Source organism: Bufo bufo, chromosome 1, assembly GCF_905171765.1.
Source record: "Bufo bufo chromosome 1, aBufBuf1.1, whole genome shotgun sequence".
Classification (NCBI taxonomy): domain Eukaryota; kingdom Metazoa; phylum Chordata; class Amphibia; order Anura; family Bufonidae; genus Bufo; species Bufo bufo.
The window spans coordinates 131,352,953-131,359,508 of record NC_053389.1 but is presented as its reverse complement, the minus strand read 5'-3'; the positions used below and the strand labels follow the sequence as shown (position 1 = coordinate 131,359,508).

The following is a 6,556-nucleotide window of genomic DNA, read 5'->3' as shown; positions in this document are numbered from 1 at the left end:
AAAGGCTTCTGCTACTAAACACAATGGCAGATAACACCCTGTCATACACCGAGGAAGAAGTATCCACGGTTCTATCACAGGTAACCCTGTCAAACGAATTTCTCCAGACCCCCGTGACAGACCTCAAGGCGAGAGATCTTGAAAGGGAAGCAAGAAGACTCCAAAACTATGAGCTACACAGCATAACCTTTGCTGAATATATCAAGACCCAACGTATACCAAGAGGATTACGTATGAGAATCCGTCCGACTTTCTTCAAAGACAACGCAGAATTCTGCACACATTTCGAACATATTTTAAACAAATGTTCATTCGATCTCATGACATTAACCCTTAAATATTTACAGACAACAATCGTAGAAACCAAGACGAAAATCCGCTCCATCGAAGTACAACTCCAGGACATCATCTCCACAGATGAATATAAGAAATTACAGGACAGGCTCTCCACGACTCTGACCATGGCCAGAAAAGACATAGAAATCACCAAAAGAAAAAAGTACCTAAGAGACTGTGATGACTACAGGAACAATAACGTGTATAACTGGACAGAGAGAAACCAACCGACAAGGAGATCCTCTTCAATCGATTCCCAACGATCCACGTCCAGTGGAGAGCACCGTCAATATCAAAACCGCAACCAACGCAGAACACGAGGCATCAATCAAGGACATCGAGGTGGGGAGACTGCTGGCCATCAGACATCTACTATGACAACTCGCTCCCAGGTAGATATACTCAGCACAACCACACACTCACTTGTGATTAACATTTCCTCGGAATCATTAAGCCCAGCTGAAATGAAACTATTACAGAAAGGGTTATCCTTCTGTCCTTCATACCACTTGGACACCTTTCAGCTGGACTTAGACTTACAACGATTCTTCAGAAACATCCGCCTGAGAGCACATTTTTCCAAAGAGACCCTTAGAACCACACAAACAACGCCATCCAAAATATCAATCACCGAACTAGGCCTACGTAACAAAAGCACTTTCTCTCCACCCAAAACACACCCGGCCATAGAAACATTCATAGAACTAATTCAGCGAGACATTGAGCGATTTAGACAAGAGACACGTAGAGGCAAATATAAATACAAAAACAACCTTACTAACACTGAAATACAGGCACTACAAACTTTAAAAGAATGCAAACATCTTATACTGAAACCAGCAGACAAAGGAGGAGCACTAGTGGTGATGGACAAGTCCAAATATATAGCCGAGATTCAAAGACAACTACAGGACACAACAGTCTACAAGGAACTTAAAAACAACCCCTCCCCATCCATCACCAAAACTATACAGGAAACCCTCCTACATTACCAAACTCATAACATCATAGACACCAAAACCGCTGACTTCCTTATGAAGTCACATCCAATCACGCCAGTATTTTATATTTTGCCCAAAATTCATAAAAATCTGACCAACCCTCCGGGACGCCCCATAGTAGCCTCTACAGACTCACTACTGTCACCACTTGCCATATTTGTAGAAAAAGTCCTAACTCCACTAATTAAACAAACCAGATCCTTTCTTTTAGATACTGGGTCCTTCCTCAAAATCATTCAGAACTTCAAACCACTCTCCACAGAAATCTTCCTAGTCACATGGGACGTCACGAGTCTCTATACATCCATCAAACACCAAAAAGGTATTGCAGCAGTACACAAGCTATTACTCTGGCATAAACTAGACATTGAGATCATCTCCCTTTGCATCGACCTACTCAAAATCATCCTACAGAACAATTTCTTCCTATTCCAAGATACATTCTACATGCAAACACAAGGGACAGCAATGGGGTCCAACGTGGCCCCGCCCTATGCCAACTGCTATATGTCAGACATCGAGGAAACACACATCTACAACAACTCTCTCTTTCTACAGCATAGTCGTCTATGGAAACGATACATAGACGACATATTTTGCATCTGGCAGGGCCCCCAAGAAACACTCACTCAATTTCATGAATATCTTAACAATATCTACCCGGAATTAGACTTCACCATACATTATGACAAAAAATCAATCAGTTTTCTGGACACGATGGTACAGGTAGATCCGTTGGGACAGCTAACTACCGATCTCTTCCGTAAATCAACTGACCGCAACAACCTATTACATTTCTCTAGCTTCCATCCCTCCACCACCATGAAAGCACTTCCAGGCTCCCAACTTAGACGGGTACAATCCATAGTGACAGACCCTACCATAAGAAGCGAACGAGAATCAGAAATGAAGAATAGGTTCCGGGAAAGAGGTTACCCACAAAAACTACTTAAAATACCAGATCCCAAAGACAAACGTGCCCCTCTAGGTAAACGTATTCCCTTTGTTCACAAATTTCACCCCAGCACCAGGAAGGTAGTGAATATAATCAAATCCCATTGGCCCCTCCTACATAAAGCGTACCCCGAAGTAGAGGAATTTAAGAACCCGATACTTCCCTGTAACCAAAGGCCCAAGAATCTTAGAGATCTTCTTGTTAGGGCAGATATAGGACCATCAAAACCTCCACAAAGACAAATACTTCTACATACACGTAAAACAGGCACTTTCCCGTGCCTACATTGTGCACAGTGTACCAATGTACAAAGAGGATCATCTATATCCCATCCCCATACAGGTAAACCTTTTAAAATCCAGGGCTACTTCACATGCGAGACCGATTTCGTCGTATACACCATAAGATGTCCATGTGGTCGTATGTACGTAGGGGAAACAACACAAACTATAAGGGATAGGATTTGTCAACACAAATCGACAATACGCCGCCAAAACCTACTGTTACCACTTCCACATCACTTCAATGAGGCACAGCACAGTATCTCCCAATTAAAATTCCAAATAATCGAACATATCCCAATATCAAGAAGAGGCGGTGATCGATCCAAGACGCTGAAACATAGGGAGGCGTTTTGGATCCATACCCTACAGACCATGACGCCAAAAGGACTCAATAGGGAATATGAGATACAAGCCTTTACTTAATAAATCTCTATATCTGGACAATTATTCCATGGATCCTTTTTTCCCCCCTCCTTTGGTGGATGTCTCCCTTCCAGGACATTGGATCAGGAACATACTTCAAGTTACTGACAATATTATACTGGGGAGTCTTCTCTACCAGTAGATAAGGATGTCACATTATCATAAGGACCACAATAATTGATGAGATTATATAACATTCTATTTTTCCCTAATTTATTCTTTTCTTTATTCCTCAGGTTCCATGAATTCTACACTACACCCAGTGCCGCAGGGGGTATCCTTTTTCATTTATATTTATAGAGTCATTATACTATTATTATTACAATGTATTCATAGAGCCCTTTAGCCACTTTATCTATATTATTTCTATAGATCTTACAGGCATACATCTACAACCAATTCGCTGGTCATCTGATTCACTAGTGGAACGCAAATTGCTATACCTTCTTCCGGCCTTTGAAGCGCACCGTGATAACAACGATGCGCTTCACCCACGTCACTTCCGGTCAGTGGAACGCACCGCTATACCAGCGGTGCGCTCCTCCCCTATTTGACATCACTTCCGGCTGGTGGAACGCACCGGGACACCAGCGATGCGTTCCACCACACAAAGAAGCGCGAATTGGCCTAGATTCTGCCTGGCCCTCATAAATAGAGCTTAGAATGACCACAGGAACATGCGTTCATACACATTTCGGCGGCCATAGGCTCCATACAACAGCATCCTCCCCTGTTTACCTCCAGCGGCACAGGTAAGTAGCTACTAGCTAGAATATAACTCTGCTTGATGCCTATAAGTCTCTCTCTATATGTTATGGTTCATGCATTATATGTAAGAGTTTTACTATCTGGATCATGGTTCATACATTCCGGTCTATGCATCATGCAAAGCAATACCATTATCAAAATCATCCTCACCATACAATGGTCCAAGGTTTCTACAGCACGATATGATTGAGAAATGCAGTATGTAGTAATAAAATTACAAACAAATGATGATGTACCTGAGTGTATGAAGATGAATACATTATTAGGAAATATGTACAATAATATTGAACTTTATTGATTATGCCGTGATAATTTGACCAGGTGTATGTCAATTATACTAATGGTGATATAATTACCTTAACCTATAACAGATATTCTACACCATTGTGATTTATACAACCTACGTCTGAATAATCAAAGGACGGCGAAATTTTTATATTTGTTTTTACTCCTTATCTTTTTCTTTTTTGACATATATATGTATATTATGAAGATGTTCCTATAATCAATGATGTAAATTGACTGGAAACTAAATGTTACTGAAACTGCCTTATTGTAACCTTTATAGTGCCTGACGAAGGCCAGATACGGCCGAAAACGTTTGCACAATAAAAGCCGCATACCATTTGAAAAATAAATATCCTTAAAAGAAACCATTGCTGTGATCTATATTTTTTATTGACATTGTACTTCATGATAGTCATATATTTGAGTCAATATATTTCACCTTTATTTATGAAAAAATCCCAAATTTACCAAAAATTTAGAAAAATTCACAATTTTCCAAATTTCAATTTCTCTGCTTCTAAAACAGAAAGTGATACCTAATAAAATATTTATTACTTAACATTCCCCATATGTCTACTTTATGTTGGCATCATTTTGGAAATGTCATTTTATTTTTTTAGGACGTTAGAAGGCTTAGAAGTTTAGAAGCAATTCTTACAATTTTTAAGAAAATTTCCAAAACCCACTTTTTAAGAACCAGTTCAGGTCTGAAGTCACTTTGTGGGGCTTACATAGTGGTAACCCCCATAAATGACCCCATTGTAGAAACTACACCCCTCAAGTTACTCAAAACTGATTTTACAAACTTTGTTAACCCTTTAGGCGTTCCACAAGAATTAAAGGAAAATGGAGATGAAATTTCAAAATTTCACTTTTTTGGCAGATTTTCCATTTTATAATTTTTTTTCTTTAACACATTGAGGGTTAACAGCCAAACAAAACTCAATATTTATTACCCTGATTCCGCGGTTTACAGAAACACCCCACATGTGGTCGTAAACTGCTGTACGGGCACACGGCAGGGCGCAGAAAGAAAGGAATGCCATACGGTTTTTGGAAGGTAGATTGTGCTGGATTGGTTTTCTGAACGCCATATGTTTTTTATTTTTCTGCCGATCGTCTTGCGCAGGGGCTCGTTTTTTGCAGAAAGTGTTGAGGTTTTTATTGGTACCATTTTTGGGTACATAGGATTTTTTGATCATTCATTATTACACTTTATGGGGCAAGGTGACCCAAAAATTGGCTGTTTTGGAACAGTTTTCATTTATTTATTTTTACAGCGTTCATCTGATAAGTTAGGTCATGTGATAGTTTTATAGAAAAGATCGTTACGGACGTGGCAATACCTAATATGTATACTTTTTCTTATTTATTTAAGTTTTACACAATAATAGCATTTCTGTAACCAAAAAAATGATGTTTTAGTGTCTCTATAGTCTGAGAGCCATAGCTTTTTTATTTTTTGGGCGATTGTCTTAAATAGCGTATCATTTTTTGCGGAACGAGGTGACGGTTTGATTGGTACTTTTTTGGGGGTCATAAACCTTTTTGATCGCTTGCTGTTGCACTTTTTGTGATGTAAGGTGACAAAAATAGCTTTTTTGACACTGTTTTTTTTATTTTATTTTTATGGTGTTTATCGGACGGGGTCTATCATGTAATATATTTATAGAGACGGTTGTTACGGACGCGGTGACACCTAATATGTGTAGTTTATTTCATTTTTTCATTTTTTTTATAGAAAAAGGCAATTTATTTTTTTAATTTACAATTTTTTTTTTTTCATTTTTATTATTTTCACTTTCTTTTTTTATCAAGTCCCTCTTGGATCATGAAGATCCAGTGAAGCTGATGGCTGTACTATACTTTGCAATGCTCTTGCATTGCAAAGTATAATACTATTAGATGCCCTGTAATGCCCTGTAGGTGGCAACAGCGGACGCTTTTGCAAAGCGTCCGGTTGCCATGGCAACCATCGGGTGCCGCAATCACAGCGCTGCAGCCCCGATGGTTGAGAGAGGGAGCTCCCTCCCTCTATTAACCCCATAAATGCCGCAATTGCGGCATCTATGGGGTTACAGGAGAGTGTCAGCATAGAGCTGACACTCTCTGCAGATGGCGGCGGCTCAGTAATGGAGCCGCCGTGATCACAAACAGCAGGGGAATCGGGGGGTTCGGGGCAGCGCTGGAAAGGGGGGGGGGGGGGGGGGGGGGGGGGGTATGGCCGCCAATATTGAGGGAGGCTGGGGCAGGATGGGCGGGTCAGAATGAAAGCATGGGGCGGGGAGGGGGCGGACCGCATCAGGGCAGCTGCCTGCCTCTAGATGATCTGCAGACGGACACAAGGGGGGGCTTGGAGGGGCACAGCCACAGATCGGGGGCACAGATGGGGGGGTATTATGAGGACCCTACCTGATTTCATGCTCTGATCTGCAGAGCGCAGATCAGAGTATGAAACCGGCATTTTTTTCACTGCCGTGATCCGATTGGTTAGTCTGCAC

The 6,556-nt window shown here is 40.9% G+C and overlaps 1 long non-coding RNA gene across 1 annotated transcript; it reads left to right on the top strand.

Annotated features, from left to right (window-relative positions):
- Positions 1-539: 539 nt before the first annotated feature.
- On the top strand, positions 540-4,188 carry LOC120986876. Its single transcript, XR_005775827.1, has 3 exons — positions 540-728; positions 3,236-3,273; positions 4,139-4,188. It is a non-coding gene; the product is annotated as an uncharacterized LOC120986876 (long non-coding RNA).
- Positions 4,189-6,556: the final 2,368 nt, after the last annotated feature.